Source organism: Manis javanica, chromosome 6 (genome assembly GCF_040802235.1).
Source record: "Manis javanica isolate MJ-LG chromosome 6, MJ_LKY, whole genome shotgun sequence".
NCBI classification, from domain to species: domain Eukaryota; kingdom Metazoa; phylum Chordata; class Mammalia; order Pholidota; family Manidae; genus Manis; species Manis javanica.
Genome location: NC_133161.1, coordinates 50,355,278 through 50,373,315, shown reverse-complemented (window position 1 = coordinate 50,373,315; position 18,038 = coordinate 50,355,278). Strand labels below are relative to the sequence as shown.

The window sequence follows — 18,038 nt, the reverse complement described above, 5'->3', positions numbered from 1 at the left end:
GCAAATAGTAACTTTGTCTCTCCCTTTCAATATTAATACTATGTATCTTCTCTTGCTTTTCTTATTGTACTGGCTAGAACTTCCAGATCAATGTTTAACAATAGTAGATATAATGGAAACTTTGTCTTCTTTGAGAGGAAAAATTATCTAAGAGCATTCTTAGCTGATAATTATGCATTAAAGATAATTAGCAAATGGCTATTTGTAATTCTGTAACTACTATGTAAATAATGATAGTCAATAATTTCTCTCCTCTGAGCAAGAATTTTATAGACTTAATTTATAATGCTAAAACATCTGCAAGTTTGGCCTATGGTACCCATTTTGCAGATGAAGAAAGGAAAGTCTTCATATATTGAATAACTAACCCAAGGTTACCTAGATTGTACGTGATGATCCAAAAAAGAGAATCTAGAGCTCTCTGATTCTAAACTCTTCTTATGTACCGTATTACCTGTATTATATAAATACTATAATGACTTAATTCTGACATATAGAAGTGGACATCTCTGATTGGGCAACTGATGTAGGTTGCAATGATATACTTTAATACATTTTAAGTAACTTATGAGAATTATATATTGACTTATAATGAGATGAATTATAATCACAATTTTTTTCAACTGCAATGAGCTAATCAAAAAAGTCTTAAATACCCACAATATATCAGTATGTGTATAATTATTCACCTGATTGTACCATATAATCATATTGATTGTATGTGAGTTAACTTTATTTCATAAGTGTGTAACTTTTCTCTCAAATAGATTGCATGTAAATCAGAACTCCTGTTGGTGACAAGTGATAGAAACCCAACTCAAATTAGCTTAAGTTAATAAGGGTCTCATGAACTTCTGTAACTGGAAAACTCCAAGGCTCACCTTAGGCATGACTAAATCTTCCTTTTATGAGTTTCTCTAAGTGTTGATTTGAAGAAAGAAAAACAAAATCTTTCTCCCTGCTACAGTATAGAAAAATCCAAAAATTTTTTTATTTATGTAACATGCCTATTTCTTGGACCAATCACTGTGACTGAGGGGATGGGTTCCTCTGACTGGCCAGGCCTGTGTCACACAGTCACTCCTATAACTTAAGAGTATGGAAGGATACCATGATTAAAAGCTTTACCAGAATCAAATGCAGGGAGTAGTGAGAGAAACATTTCCCCAAAGGAAAGAGGGGCTGCAATAATCAGAAGGAATATTGGTCAGAGCAAAATAAAAGCTATCCATCATTATAAGCTCTCCTAAGTCAACAAAGTGTCTTTCACTTAGTGGTAGCCCTCACAGCAGATAGCGAAGTGACTCCATGTGGATAGAAGCCATTCAATCAATGCATAAATACGGACCAATGTATGCATACAAATAATTAAATAGATTTCAAGTCAGCCATGAATCACCCTTGAAACAATTGAATTAGCATATATGACTTGATTATGTTTTCTCCCTAAGGTAAAGAAATGTGTGATATATGAAACAAAATGTGCCACTTTCCTGCATCATCTGGTGGATTCTCTGAGAGGTGGACCCTGATGGTCCAGTGCCGAGTTCAGTAGGCGCACTTGGATGAACACCTGTGGAAGAAAGGGCATGGAGCAAGACTGGGAAGAGGGAGAAATCAGTGGGGGATGCAGGCGTGATCAACATTCTCAGCTGCCCACAAAGGGAACTCGGGAGCTAAATTGGCCTCTCAGCCTTGCCACAAGGGGCTGGAGCAGCTGGGCTGTTGGGTCCCTTTCATCAGTCAGTGACTGGGATTGGAAGGCCCTGGCAAGGGCTTGGGGCCTGTGGATAAAATGAGAGTTCCTGTAGCCGGATTCTCACCTGGCCGTGGTTGACTAGCTCACTGCACACCTGTGGGCAATACATGGCTGTTGACTCTATAAAAAGAGCTCCTCCTAGTGCTCTGCACACAACATGGTGGCAAGGCTGCAAGGCTACAGGAGAGCAGAGCAGAGGCTGGAGTGGTGGCAGCACCGAGGACAGAGGCCCAGAGAATGGCTGGACAACTGAGCAGAGAGGCCCAGTGGACGGCTGTGTGGACAGAGGGGCCCAGAGGACGGCTGTGCAGACAGAGGGACCCAGAGGCAGAGACTGGCTTGCTGCATGCAGACTTGCTCTGAGTGAACAGGATCCTAGTGACTGACCTGCCATCTGGAAATAAAGTTGGGTATAACCCATTTTCTTTGGTCACACTGAATCCATAGCGAACTTGCCTGGGGCTGAAACCATTGGCAAGACAGGCCTGAGTTGGAGCACATGGGCTTTGTGCAGCTCAGATCTCCAAAGGGCTGACAGCTAGAGACTTTCTTCTGCTTGCTTTCCTGCAGCTGGGGCAACAGTCTTTCTTTTCAGGCAGATCTGGGGAGTATACCTCTGCCTCCACCACATTCTCTAAGGAAATTGAAGTTAACTGGCAATGAGGAAAAAAAAACAGAATAGTGTTTGCAGTGCTCTGTTATAGATAATTTATATGTAAGTTGTGTTTAAAGTATTTTATTTAATCCTAGTGTTATTCTTTCCTAGCAGAGAATTGGATTTATACATAGTGAAGCCAAACTGATGCTCTCCATTCCTTTGTTACTTGCTAAGTACCTGTACTACAAAGTCATCTTCAGTGCAGTGTATTGACAGCTAAACAATGGCCATGTACCACTAAGTGAGTAAAAGAAACTCTTTCTCTTACTTTTTAAATGTTTGCTTACTATTTTATTTGTTACTCTTTTTATTTGTTACAACTTCTTGAATAATTCAGAAAAATTTATATTTTCCTATAATATACTTCCACTGTAACAACAAAATAACCTTTCCAAACAATCCTCATTGTTCAAGTACCACACACTCACCTAAGTTTGAGAATCAAGAAGATGGATCTAGGTGGAACAGCATGTTACAGAGAACCCTTAATCGGTGCTGTAATTTCATTGTGGTTGAACTGACCTCAGAGTCGCAGAGCACTGTGTGTGAAGGGTAGGAATGAGCAGGGGCTTTGCACTTGACCTGATGTGAGCACTTTGTGGTCCTAGAGCCTTAGGCAGCTTAACTTAACCTCTCATTTCCTCATTTGTAAGTGGTGATAATAATAATGACTCACATGGGAATATAGGACATAAAACACTGTTTGCCACATAGGCATAAGCCCAACAGATGGGTGTTATTTTTCACTATTGTTACCAAAGTAGGATTTTTTTTTAAGACCTAGTCTTTCATATTTATAAACATCTGATACTGTAAAAAGGAATGAAGTGCCTTACACTTCCAGCATGAAGATGGCATCAGTTTAGGATGGGCCATTTAGTCCTTGAATCTTCTAATAGCCAAAACAGTGTGCTCTGCCCACCCCGTATGCATACACACAAACCCCTTCCATTTTTGTTCCTAGGCCCCTGATCCTGACCATCTTTCTCATTTACATAACAAAAATGTTCTAGGTGCCTGCTATGAACCCTCAGGACTTGGTTTTACCCTCAGGACTGCTCTCCAGTCTTGTGGAGGGGCATCAGACTCCGAGAGTTTACCCTTTGCTTTTGTGCTTAATTGTTATTGACTTTTTTTTACTTTATAGCCATAAAACTCCTCATAAAGACCTCTGACCTGCAGAACTTCATGCTGTGAACCCAAGACATCATACTGATAACATTTATATTCACAATTAAAATTTTTTCCTATTTTCATACCTTTTTTAATCTTTCAGTACCTGAATTAAAGAGTTATTATTTTTTCTGCTCATATATAAATAGGAGAGGTGGGATTTAGAAGCCATTTTAAAATGAGAATTGCAAAGGGTTATTAGTATAGAGGCTGGCTGCTGACAGGATAAACTCAAGTAGCTCTATTAGGGTCCCTGCCTAAAATCTGGTTGTCCTTGTGAGAGCTTCTCAGCTATAATCTGCATATTCAAGAACAAGAGTTCAATTCTAATTAGCAACATTTTTTCCACTTAATTTTTTTTAATTTTAGGACTCCACCATCTAACAACTTTATCTGTTTCAATTAACAAGCCCCTATTGTGAGCAGTATTGTGCCATGTTCTGCAGGCATTCCTGTATACAGCACCCAGGACTCACAGGCAAGCAAGAAGGGGATGGGACTGGGAGGCGGGGCAGTGTGTGAAAAGAGTGTTAAAATAAATATTTAAAAACATAAACGATGCTATTATGAAGCAGAATATGTAAAGGACTGTGAGGTAATCACAATGTTATGGGAATTCAAAAGAAAGTAGTTAGTTGCCTCTGTCTGGGGTGAGGCAGGAAAGTTTTAATGGAAAAAGAGGATGTTAGTTGGGTCTAAAAGCTTGGATTTTGACCAGTAGAGGTGGGAAAGGTGTTCCTGCAGATACAGAGGTGTGGAAAGATATGGCTGATGTGTACTGGGTATGACACCTCAGAATGTTGTGGGAATTCAGAAGAAAGCAATCGCCCCTGTTGGGGGTAGGGCAGGAAAGGCACATAGAGGAGCCTTGAAAATGATGGTGAATGACCTTGTGAAAGGAGTGCCATAAGCAGTGTGGAAACACAGATGACTGACATCTGGCATTCAGGTGCACATGGGATTGGGCAACAAGACTTCCCTGAGGGCGGGAGGAAATGGACAAGACAATCCACTCCCATGACTTTGAGAAGGTGAACTTCAGGGGACCTGGGAGGAGGCTGTATCTTTTGGGGAGATGGAAAAGGGAGGTAAAGAAAGGGAGCCACAAGAGAAACCCTCAGGAGGGGATAGAGTAGGGTGGCGGAAGTAATGAGTTTTATTTTAGATAAGTTAATTTGAGCTGTGAGTGGCTTATCCAGATGGAGATATACAACAGGAAATTGAAGGCATGCCTCAGCTGAGAATAGAACTGTAGATACAGATGTGGAAGCATTGAAGAGCGAGCCCTAAGATTTTGGTGAGATTTTTGAGAGAAACAAACGTCTCTTTCTATACTTTCTCCCTCAAAATTCTCTCCCATTTTTAGTGGAACAATTTTTTAGGAAATAGGAGGAGATGATGCCACAAATTAAGAGATCAGAGAAGGAATAATCAGAGAAGTAAAACCAGTGTCTGGGTTGTATAGTATCAAGAAGACAAAGGAAAGGTTTAAAAGGTGGGCCTGTGGGCATTACCCTCCTCAATCACAGCAGAGAAGTTGGATTGGTTGAACATAAGCGAAGACTTTTACTGCAACAATTCCATTGTTTGGTTAAGATTCCTGACATAGCACTTACCAGTATTTTAGGTGGCTTATTATTCTCCACTGTTAGAAAGGGATAATTGGATATTGCATAAGTACTTGTAATTATTAATAATTGGATAATTATTTTGTCTCCAGCCTTTATCACTAATAAGTGAGTGAATAAGTGAATGAACTCATGAATGAAAATGTCAGTTGTACATAAAGAGTAGTTTCAGTAGAGAGGTGGGTATGGAAGCCAAATTCCAAGGTCTAAAGTAAGTGAATGGTAGTAAGGAGTCTGGGAGATATAGTGAGATTTATAGCTTTTCTTTTCTAAGAAACAAAAAACAGCCCCAAACATGTACCACTGGTGGCTTCAATTGTGATTAAAAAATGAACTGTCATTGTGTCAGGGAATAATTATTTTAGATAGATAGAAAGTTCTGCTAAGAATAACATTTCTGTTTATTTTGAGATTGTCTATTGACCTAGTGGGACTTCAGAGAGATTTAGATTACAGGAAAAGCCTCTGACAGATATCTATGAAAGCTAGGTTAAAACAATAACATACACAATCAACTATGGTACAAGGGCTTGTAAACCAGTGCCAGTTGGAATGCTCAGAGAATTGGGAACAGAGATCTTTAGGCAGCCAGGTGAGACTAATCTGGAGAAGCTTTAGGAAGGAGATAAATTTAAGCTGTTCTGAAAGGGGACCTTTCTAGTCAATTGGCAGAGTCTTAAAGCATAGGATTAGGTATTTTAATTTGATTACTTGAGGTAATTTGGAGCCACCCCAATATTCTGAGAAGACTTGGTGTAAATGTTTGAAAGATGACTCATTTCAGTAGTTCTTAACTCTAGCTGCCTATTAGAATTACCTGGACAGCTTTAAAAAAATACTGGTGCCCAGGCTGCACCCCAGCACAATTAAATCTAGAGATGGGACCCAGCCATGAGTATTTGTTTTGTTGTTCAAGTTCTCTGAATGCTTCCATTTAACAGCTGCAAGTGGGGAAGCACTGCTCTAAGCCTAGGGCAGATTGCAAGCAAGGAAGAAAGAGACTCAAATTAGAAAGGTTAGCAAGGAGCCTGGAAATTGGAGTCTGACCTAGCTTTGTGGGCAGAGATAAAAGGGGTGATGCTAAATAAACTGTTTTGAAGGAAGTCTCAGTTGGACTTCGTGATGCATGCCAGTTGCAATTTTTCATAAAGCTTTATTCCAAGAGCACCACTGCTTTTATTATGATGGATTGGCTGGAAAATGGGTAGGTAGGTCTTGCTTTCTTAAATGTGGGACTTTTACTATTAGCAAAATTCTCAATTTCTAAAGTAGCAAAGCAGGACAGAGAGAAAAGAAAACACAATCATATCAAAAGTATAGAAGCATTTGTTTATATCTGAAGGAGGAAATAAAACCAATGATGGATTTAAGAATTAAGAATCAAAATTCAGACTTTAAATTGAGTTATGGTTGGGAAATGTTGGGCTGTGGTAAAATTATTACCCCTTTAGAGTAAATTTGCAGGAAATGAAAAGTCAGACCATTAAGGACACTGAAAAGAAGGATTCCCCATTATTTTTAATCATAACATTCCCCTTTCCTGGAGTGAAGAATTGGAAACAGGTATGGGAAATGAATGGGTGGTGTCTCAGAAAATGGTGACCAGTGGGCTGGCAGCAATGATGAGCATTCCAGTGTTCATATTAGATCACTTTAAATTTATTCTGGCATGTCCCACCTTTAAAATTTAGAGGAAGGGCAGAATGTCAAAAAACTGGCACTATTATAAAAAAGTAGCATGTCATAATATAATCTGTATATGAGTACTTGATAAAAGTAGATACCGAAGGAAAAGTTAACTGGCAAGAGCATCTGAAGAAAAGCAATTGAAGATATTTGTGGAGCAAAATCATTTTTCTGGCTCTGAGGCTGAGTCTTACAACTGTGATAAATGTCCATCTAATAACTGCTGTCATTATTTAGAGAACAGACTTGGGACTGTAAATGAAAGGCAATTGTTCCTGTATTCCTAAATCCAAATGCCGGGTCTCTGGTGCACACACTCAGGGATAAGGAAGACCAGGACTGGTCCTAAATGTAAATCAGGGAGGTCTATATGTTACAATTTGAGGGGCAAAGACTCCCCTGACTCTCCCTTCCCAAAATTTTCTCAGTTAACTTCGCCTGATTTGTAGGGAGTTGTGGTTGAGTAGGAGGTTAGGACATTGTTCCCAGAAGACCCTTGAGAAAATAAAAGTGCACTATAATGGATCAGGAATACACCCAGAAATGACATTCACCCCCTCTTCCCTAGAGGATCTCAGGGAACTGGCTGGGTAGGAGGTAGTATGGTGAGGTTGGGCTTCAGAAGGGCAAAGAGAATAAAAGTTCACAGCCCTGAGCAGAAACAAGCCTCTGGGTATCCTGTGGAAAGCAAAAAGGAAGACCTGAAAGTTATGCTGATTCTCTGAAAAGAGAAACCTCATTCTTCCATTCCTCCTCCATCTTGCCTCACTCTTGGGCACATGGCACACTGTACTTCATTTCATCCAGCTCGTCTGACCCTAGGAACAGGGCCAGCTGCATGTGCCTTAGTACATTCAGGTCTCCTTAAATGCTTCCAATTTCTCTTCTTCAGGCTTGTTGTTCTAAGGAAAGAAAGTTCTAAATAATACTACACAAACTTCCCCTGCATTTAGGTTTGCAAAATTAATGATCCTATTGGAAAGGTAAATTCATCTCTGATGCTTGGTTGAGGCTAAGGAGAAAAATCACTGTTTTAGAGTCACCCTTCTTAATACACCTCATCTGTAGAATTCTCTGCCCCCACGCCCTGCCTCCCACCATGCTAACCACTCTGGCAAAGAGGCAGGAGATATAGCTTGAAACTCCATCTCTGAATCCAAAGTCACATGATGCACTCATTCATTCAGCAAACATTTATCAAATGCCTGGTTTGTGCAAGACTGTGCAATGCCCAAGAGAAGCCAGGGAAGGCTGCATAGAGGAAGCCACCTGATGTGCCATTCCACACATGACAAGTTCTTCCACTTTCTACATTCACGGTTTGAAAAGACTGCAGTCAACATTTTGTACAATTTAAATAACAACATCAGTTTCTTCAATTTTAGGAAGAACACAACAGCTTTCCCAAAAGCCCCCTCACAGGTCTGAGGGTTCACGGAGATCTATGGGGATCAGGTAAATGTTCCGGGAATGGGAAATTCTCTGATTGCCTTGCTGTGCTTTTCTAGTCGGAGCCCCTGCTGCAGTGCATTGCTCAGGTCCTTTCAAGTGAAGAACTGAATCTGTGCTCCCGTCAAAATGTGTAAACTGCACACCCGGACACCTGTCACAGTTCACCATACTCTAAGCAGAGTGGAGGTGGAAGGGGACTTAGTCCCCCTTCTGAAGTCTGGGAAGGCCAGATGTTTGGGAGATGCCGAACAACTGGTGTCCTGGGAGTATCTGGCTGAGCGGGCTCTGGGAGTTCCAGTGGAGCCTCGGTGCTGGGAGAGAGATGGTGTCCATTTATTTCCCCGGGTGTGAATCACACTCCCTGGTTGGGCCTTTGGGAGATAATTCATGAAGGACACGGGCAGCGCTGTAGAACCTGCCAACTACACATCAGATCCAGGGGTGTGTGCGCATGGGGAGGGAGATTTTCCAGAGGCATTTTTTCCGAGGTCTTTGTGCCCCAAGACTGGGTTCTTTGAATGTAACTCTCGGGAAGGGCAGGCAGGAGCCTCTGTTATGTATGCCCCGGGGAGTATGTTGCCCATCAGTAAACGCTGAATGACAGCGGCATTTTCGGCCTGGAAGACCCGGCGCGATCTGGGTCTGACGGACCCTGTCGCGAGTTCAGCTCGGGGCCAGGACGGCAAGACCGCAGGATCAGCCTCGGGGTGCGGGCGGCGCGCGGAAGGGGGCTCCACCTGGCCGCCGCGCCGCGGCCGGAGGGGCGGGGCCCGGCTTCCCCGAGGCGGTGGCGCCTCCTCGCGCCCGAGCGCGCGCTCCACGGCGTCCGGCGCACGCGCGAGGCCGGGAGGGAGCGCGCCCCGGCGGCGGCGGGAGCGGGAGGCGGTGGAGGAGGCGGGCGAAGAGGAGAGGCTGGCCGCGCGCTGTGGCGGCGGCGGCTGGAGCCGGGGCGGAGCGGGGCGAGAGGGAGGGGGCGGGCGGAGAGGCAGGCAGAGGGGAGTGAGCCGCAGGTCCAATTCCCAACTACGAGCCCCGAGTTTGTAGATGGGGCTGCTCGGCGGCGCCTGCGGCTGAAGGAGAGCAGCGGCGGCGGCGGCGCGGAGGCGGCCGAGGTGCGAGCCGGTGAGTTGCTGGGGCCCCCACGCCGCTCGGGTAACGGTCTCCGCTCGCCGAGGCCGGCCGGGGTGGGGGCCGCCCTGTTGCTCGTCGCCGAGCGCCACGCGGGGACCCCGGCCCGCCCCGCCCCCTCGGCACCTGGCTCAGGCGGGCGGGGGGCCGGGGCGGCGCGGAGGAGGGGGCTGCTCGGCGCTCCGGCCCTGCCCGCGCGAAAGAGGCGCGCTTTGCCGGGCCCCTGGCTCCGGGGTGCGGGCGGGCCGGAGCGCGGCAACGTGCCCGGCCCATGCTGCCGGCCGCCGCGCCTGGCTGTCCCCACGCGCTCGCTGGCGCGGCCGGGCCTGGGGGGACTGGGGCTGGGGGCACGGGATCCCCTCCGGGCGCAGGCGCCGACCCCTCTGCGGCGGGAATGGCGCTAAAGCGGGAATGGAGAGCCGCGCCGGGGGCGGTAGTTGCTGTGACTGACACCTCTGGGGTCAGTCCCGAGAGGGGGTGATCCACCGGCTTCTGGCTTGCTCTCGAGCTCCGAGTTCTTGCGGGAGGAGGCTTTCCGCAACTACTGCTACTTCCTAGGCACGAGGCTCTGGCTGTTTGGTCAAAGTGGTTGTGGGCCAAGCACACGCTGCTGCGGAGGCGTTCTCTGCCGAGGCGGTGTTTTCCAGCCCAGGGTACATTTATCTGGAACCCGAAAGGTGCTGGGGCCTTTTTGGTTGGGGGTGGCGGTGGGGGGGGGGGAGGCCAGGAGGGAGTCGCTTGAGGGATCAGACGGTTGGTATTGACGACAGGATATGGATTGGTTGGTGGGTATTTTTGCAAGACTTCTTACCACTTTATTGGGAGTTTAGTCTCGCTCTTCGCTGGGATTAGTCTCAATCTCAAACTCCTGGGATTACATCTGGAGATTACATCCATTAAACTTCCATCAGTTGCGGAATGCATTTCTGTAAGTGAGGTTGGGGGCGGGAGAGGAAGGGAATTGAAGGCTGATGGGGAAGCTCAGAAAATTCTCCGCATTACTTATGAACAGCCTGTTAAGGTCAAGCTAGCCACGTTTCACTCTTTCCTACGCCTTTGGGGATTCGTGGAATTTTACTTTATGCTTCCTGAATTGGTCTTCTCGTAAATATGGCTCGGAACCTTTGAGGTGCGTTAAAAATGCCCAAGTGGAGTAGGATTTAGCAGCCATTTCTGCCAGTGAAATCTTTAAAATGGTCGTTTGGAAACTTGGGTATGTCGAGTATATTCGGTGAAGTAACCCAGTGTTATCAGTGCAGAGACAGTTGCGGTGTATAGGTATAACAACGGACCTCAGGTATTATGGCTTATTTTAGGCATCTACTGTGCAAGTATGATAAAGGTTATCGGGCCTGATTATGGTCAAGTCCTCTGAAGCCTTATCAAAGTAAACAACTTCTGTGGGTTGTGTCATTTTGAGGTCATTTGTATCTGAAATCTGTCTTATAAACACGTTTAAATACATGTTTGCACAGTATGATTGCGGTTACTTTTTGGGGCCCGTGTTTCTTTTATTTTAGACTAGAGTTACATAATACACAAATGGTAACACTTTTAATGGCTCTCTTTTGTCCTATAGAGGTTGCACACTGAATACCTTTATGAATAAATATTCAGGTGTGTGTGTGTGTGCACTTAACTTCTAATTCCTATCACTCAGTTCCTTTCTCACCTAGAATTTCAAAGGCGATTATTTTACATTCTCAATAAAATAAACACTGGAAAAATTAAGGTGCTTAACTAAGTCTGGTAGCTCTGTATAAGACAATCATTTTTTGTTCTCTAAGCCAACTGTTGGATTTTTAAAAAATGAATCATATTTCTTAAACATTGGAGGGAGCAGTTTGGTTTTTTTCTGAGTCTCATTTCAAGCTGAAATTCTTCCAGAAGACTACACCTCTCCCTCCTTCCCCTCTCCCCTTCTTTTTAGGTTAGGAGAACCAAGAAAATCATAATTGTGAGACTCTGTATGTGTCACCTTTTTAAAAAGCTGTTTTGAAATTGAAGTTGATTATTAACGATCCCTTTATATACTATGCCATTTAATAATGGATGATTAGTAGAAGACAGCAGATGTTTTAATTAAATGCCTTTCACATTTTTTACATCCAAGCTACAAGTAACATCAGCAAATTATTGCTGAGAGTTGGAAAGACAAACAGAATTGGTGCTAGTCAAAGGCTATCTAATTATAAAAACACCAAGAAAATAAACATTTTCTTGAGGCAAGAGGACGCATTTGTACTTTTGACATCATTTACTAAATCATAAATCACCTAGTTCTAGGTGGATTTTGAAAGAGTATTTTGTAAACTAGACATTAGGTATATAATACCGATAATTTTCTTTTCCAGGGTGATTCATTTGGTAAGGGACTAAACTTGTATCACTACTTAAGATAAATGTAGTTAACTTGCAAAGGATATGCTGATATTATTTCAGGAAGAATGATACCTACCCATTAGAATAAAACAAATACTGGGCTATCTGAGGATATTAAGTTATTCCTTAAAAAATGATGCTAGTTTGCATTGCCTATAGGTTCTTTCCTTCCAAAGTTAGTCTTCACATTTATGAATGTCATAAGAGCAGATAAGCATGGGAGATCTCTTTACTGATGTGCTACTATGTGAATTTTATTTCTTTGTTGTAGGGACCAGGTCCTGCATAGTGTTTTTGGTCATTCTCACAGAAGCTGCAGTAATTTCCCCACGTTTCCTTTTATTTGTATATGACCACTGGGGGGAGACTTTACAATTAGCTTGACCATGTCCCTCCCTCAGTTACACTGGCTGCTAATCATCCCCGGGCACATTGCCGAACTGCTGGAAATGTGTTGAGGATGCACTCAGAAGCAAGTCTTGATCAAGATGTCTAATGACTTTTATTTCTTTAACTCACGCCACATTCACAAAGTACAACTCTTTATAGATTGTGTTATTAACAGTCTTCTTTTTGGTCTACCATTAAGTTGGTTAACTAAATATCTAATATGGTGAAAGAGGAGATTCATGAATACATTAGAGCTTTCAAAGATGTGACTTTACTGACATTAATTTTAGAAGCAATGTAGGTTTAATTATACACAGATATTAGTTGTCTGAAAAGATCTGGAGAGAACTTCACTCTTCCTCGAGGTGTACTATGTCCAAACCTCTGTAAACAGATTGGTCTACTATTTTAAAAAGCTTTCAGAGCAGGAGATATTGAAGCATCTCTTGTACCTAATTTCACCACATAGGGGAAGTTTTTCCTTTATCATAATATAAGACTAAAACACACAACTTTCTTGGCTATTAAACTGTGACTCATAGGAGGTAAAATGAAGTCAGAAGTTTGGTTTCCACTTTTTTCTTCTGATAGTTTTAACCTTTCTAATGTCTAGCTCAATAATAGTGAGTTCAATAAGTAAAAGATACTATGTTTACAGTAAATAGAACTTAAGTTTTCATGCTCTGTATTTGATCTAGCACATTCATTAACATAATAAACAGGATAGAATTTGAAAGTTTCTGTCATCCTGTCATCCTGGATTATTCTTCCTTTAAGATGGCTTTGCTTCTGTCCTAAGAATAATAATTTCTCCTCCTTCCCCCTCTTCCCTCCTCCTCCTTTCTTCTTCTGTCTTCTTAATATTTATAGTATACCAAAAGAGATACTTTCCACATAGCAAATGTTCATTACTAACTAACTTTAGGATTGTATCAAATACTTCGGGAGGGCAATTTCTGAAGGCCTCTCTGGTAAAGTAAATCACTGGTGCAAAGCAAAACGAGAGTTAAAGATAATACAGTGATTTTTCATAAAGCTCACATTATTTTCAAATCTCCAGTGCCTACTAGTTGCTGTATGTGATGATCCCTACTAACTTCATCTTGCATTGTTTCCTTTTAGGTCTGTTACTCCTTTATCACCTCTTTAACATCCTCCTTGTTCACTGTACCCCATATACATGCCCTTCTTTTTTGTCCCTCAGAAATGTCATAGTTTGTTCCTAACTTAGGACCATTCCGTTTGCTTGAAATTCTCTTCCTAAAACATTACATGACTGGCTCCTTTTCATCATTTCAGGTTTCAGTTCAGATATTACCTTCTTAGACAAGCAGTATTATCTAACCACCCTTTTCTGAATGGCAGTATCCTCATTTCCTCAATGCCATTACCTAAAGTTTTTTTTTCTGCAAACCGTTTATCACTATCTGAAATTATACTTTAATATTATTGTCTGTATACTCTCACTAGAATGTATAAGCCCCATGAAAACAGTAATTTTATCTTTTTTTATCCCTGTATTTCAAGGACTTAAATCTGTTCCTGGCACAGAGTTGTCATTAAATGAATATCCTTTTTTAAAAATCTGACGTTCTGTCCTTCCTGAGGTAGTGATGTTAATATTCTTTTTTGAAATGGTATTAGTAGATGGTAATTCTAATAAATAGACTACTTTTGGCTGTAAGTAACAAATCCTTCTAACCGGTTTAGGCAAGAGATGAGATTGAAAGAGCAGGGAATGGAATCCAAAAGTTGGAGACTGCAGCGCCAACATGATACCCTTCATCTCTTTATTCCTCACTATGTATTTGCTTCATTTCTTTTTTTGTTGCACAGGACCACTTCCTAGTCCTCTTAATGGAAAATATGGCTGCCAGCAAATCCTGAGTTTTCTCAGTATCTGCTCAAACAACAGGAAATAGATTTGTCTAGCTCCCCTCCCTTCCCTGTTCAACAAGCTACACTGTTTTATTACAGTTTGGTGTACTTGCTGAAACCATGTGAAATCGGATCAAGAGAGACAGAGCCAAATAGGTACCCCAATGATAATTAATGTTCACATTTGACCAGCCCCCAAAAGGCTGGTTTCCTCTCTTTTAAATTTTGCTGGAATATGAAGTTGGAAGATCTAAAAAGCACTTTCCTGGGGATATTCAAAAGAAATGTCCTTTTTTCTCATGGAAGGGATTTACAGTTTGGTTGAGGACAATAGAATATATACATGAGGGAAAGAAACAATTGATAAAAATAGCCTGGTGATAATGCAGGATGTGCTGATATTTGCAACATGTATTACAAACAAAAGGCAATATCCTCAATAAATAAAGACTGCCTGCAAATTGATAAGATCAGCCATGAAATGGGCAAAGATCATTAACAGATAATTCACAGAAAAAGAAATCCAAATGATCCTTAAGCATACATAAAGATATTCAACCTTACACATAATGTAAATATCATAAAATGGAGATATAATTTTGACCTATTAGATTGACAGATAAAAAAGTTTGATAATACTTTTGAAATGGAAAGATTAACAGGTGCTCTCTAACATTGCTGGTAGAAATATAAAGCAATAAAATTTGTGATTGAAATTTCTGAAGAGTACTAAGGTAAATAGAAATACTTGAGAATATGTGTTTGTGGGAGAGGAAAGATCTAAAGTTTAGATACTTATTTATCTGAACACTAATTTGTGTTGCTTTATTTTTGGCTTCAGTCATTAAACAATTCTAGGCCAGGGTAAAGCCAGCAAGGTCATGTCATTGTGTCCTGTCCCACCAACCCTGCAAAAGATCCTTTCAGGATCGTCATCAGTTTCCCTTCCCAGATGACTCTTCCTTCTGCCCTAGTACTTTTAAGTTTGTTTCTAAATCACTGATATTTCTGTATACTTTTTATCTTTTAGAGCCTGGTGCTTTGTTGACTACTTAGTAGCACATAAGAGTGAAGTCAAGGTGCTTAGCTTATTAGTTTTTTATAGAGTCACTTCATAATTTTCATGCTTTTGGAAACCTCTTGTAAAAAGTGACTTAGTAAAGGCCATATATGATAAACCCAAAGCCAACATTGTACTGAACAGCAAGAAGCTGAAAGCTTTTCCTCTAAGATTGGGAATAAGACAGGGATGCCCACTCTCCCCACTGTTATTCAACATAGTACTGGAGGTCCTATCCATGGCATTCAGACAAAACAAAGAAATACAAGGAATCCAGATTGGTAAAGAAGAAGTTAAACTGTCACTATTTGCAGATGAAATGATATTGTACCTAAAAAACCCCAAAGACTCCACTCCAAAACTACTAGAACTGATATCAGAATACAGCAAAGTTGCAGGATACAAAATTAACACACAGAAATCTGTGGCTTTCCTATACACTAACAATGAACTAACAGAAATAGAAATCAGGAAAACAAGTCCATTCACAATAGCATCAAAAAGAATAAAATACCTAGGAATAAACCTAACCAAAGAAGTGAAAGACCTGTACCCTGAAAACTACAAGTCACTCTTAAGAGAAATTAAAGGAGACACTAACAAATGGAAACTCATCCCATGCTCGTGGCTAGGAAGAATTAATATCGTCAAAATGGCCATCCTGCCCAAAGCAATATACAGACTTGATGCAATCCCTGCCAAATTACCAGCAACATTCTTCAATGAACTGGAACAAATAGTTCAAAAATTCATATGGAAACACCAAAGACCCCAAATAGCCAAAGCAATCCTTAGAAAGAAGAATAAAGTAGGGGGGATCTCACTCCCCAACTTCAAGCTCTACTACAAAGCCATAGTAATCAAGACAATTTGGTACTGGCACAAGAACAGAGCCACAGACCAGTGGAACAGATTAGAGACTCCAGAAATTAACCCAAACATATATGGTCAATTAATATTTGATAAAGCAGCCATGGACATACAATGGCAAAATGACAGTCTCTTCATCAGATGGTGCTGGCAAAACTGGACCATTGTCTAACCCCTTACACAAAAGTAAATTCAAAATGGATCAAAGACCTGAATGTAAGTCATGAAACCATAAAACTCTTAGAAAAAACATAGACAAAAACCTCCTAGACATAAACATGAGTGACCTCTTTTTGAACATATCTCCCCGGGCAAGGAAAACAACAGCAGAAATGAACAAGTGGGACTATATTAAGCTGAAAAGCTTCTGTACAGCAAAAGACACCATCAATAGAACAAAAAGGAACCCTACAGTATGGGAGAATATATTTGTAAATGACAGATCCGATAAAGGCTTGACACCCAGAATATATAAAGAGCTCACATGCCTCAACAAACAAAAAACAAATAACCCAATTAAAAAATGGGCAGAGGAACGGAACAGACAGTTCTTCAAAAAAGAAATACAGATGGCCAACAGACACATGAAAAGTTGCTCCACAATGCTAATTATCAGAGAAATGCAAATTAAAACTACAATGAGGTATTACCTCACACCAGTAAGGATGGCTACCATCCAAAAGACAAACAACAACAAATGTTGGCGAGGTTGTGGAGAAAGGGGAACCCTCCTACACTGCTGGTGGGAATGTAAATTAGTTGAACCATTGTGGAAAGCAGTATGGAGGTTCCTCAAAATGCTCAAAATAGACTTACCATTTGACCCAGGAATTCCACTCCTAGGAATTTACCCTAAGAACGCAGCACTCAAGTTTGAAAAAGACACATGCACCCCTATGTTTATCGCAGCACTATTTACGATAGCCAAAAATTGGAAGCAACCTAAATGTCCATTGGTAGATGAATGAATAAAGAAGATGTGGTACATATACACAATGGAATATTACTCAGCCATAAGAAGAAAACAAATCCTACCATTTGCAACAACATGGATGGAGCTAGAGGGTATGATGCTCAGTGAAATAAGCCAAGTGGAGAAAGAGAAATACCAAATGATTTCACTCATCTGTGGAGTATAAGAACAAAGGAAAGACTGAAGGAACAAAACAGCAGCAGAATCACAGAACCCAACAATGGACTAACAGGTACAACAGGGAAAGGGACTGGGGAGGATGGGTGGGTAGGGAGGGATAAGGGGGGGAATAAGAAAGGGGGTATTATGATTAGCATGCATAATGGGGGGGGAGAAAGGGGAGGGCTGTACAACACAGAGAAGACAAATAGTGATTCTACAACATTTTGCTATGCTGATGGATAGTGACTGTAAAGGGGTTTGTGGGGGGGACCTGGTATAGGGGAGAGCCTAGTAAACATAATATTCTTCATGTAATTGTAGATTAATGATAACAAAAAAAAAAGAAAGAAAGAAAAGGGGGATTACTCCCTGATAGGATAAAACTAACTGTAAATCAACGATTAATGCATGCTTTAAATATCCTGAATTTTGATCATTTAAAGGGTGTCAGATGATCAGCTATGGAAATACATTTTTCTGATAATATTGCTTTCTCTTAAAAAAAAACAGTTCCTGTGTGGTGATCTCCAATAAGTTCTTCACAGTGGTATAAAGGGCATATCAAAGTGTGGGCAAAGGGTTTGTTTGTGTTTATACAGAGGATCAAAGCCTACTTTGGCTACCCAGAAAAAGAATTAAGATGCGATATGAAGAAGAACTTCCAACATCAACATTCTCTGGAAGAGTCATTCCAGAAGATGATCATCAAAAATCTTCAACAAAGATCCTGGCGCTGTTGCAGTTGTAACTGCATTCATCCCACCAGTTCCTGGACTTGCCATTGGAATGAAGAAGGAGATATCTAAGCTGGCCTGTGCATACAGTAAAACAACAAATTT

General features: G+C 41.5%; 1 protein-coding gene across 7 annotated transcripts in view; it reads left to right on the top strand.

The window, feature by feature from the left end:
* The first annotated feature begins 9,252 nt into the window (after positions 1-9,252).
* The window catches only part of PALS2 (protein associated with LIN7 2, MAGUK p55 family member), a 155,820-nt gene continuing 147,034 nt past the window's right edge, over positions 9,253-18,038 (top strand). For 4 of the 7 annotated variants that reach the window (XM_073238687.1, XM_073238686.1, XM_073238688.1 and 1 more), the window contains exon 1: positions 9,265-9,478. The gene's annotated coding sequence lies outside the window, so the exon portion shown is untranslated. Of the gene's footprint in view, positions 9,479-10,138; positions 10,162-18,038 lie in introns of those variants that run through there. The other 3 variants (XM_073238692.1, XM_073238691.1, XM_073238690.1) reach the window with 3 other exon arrangements.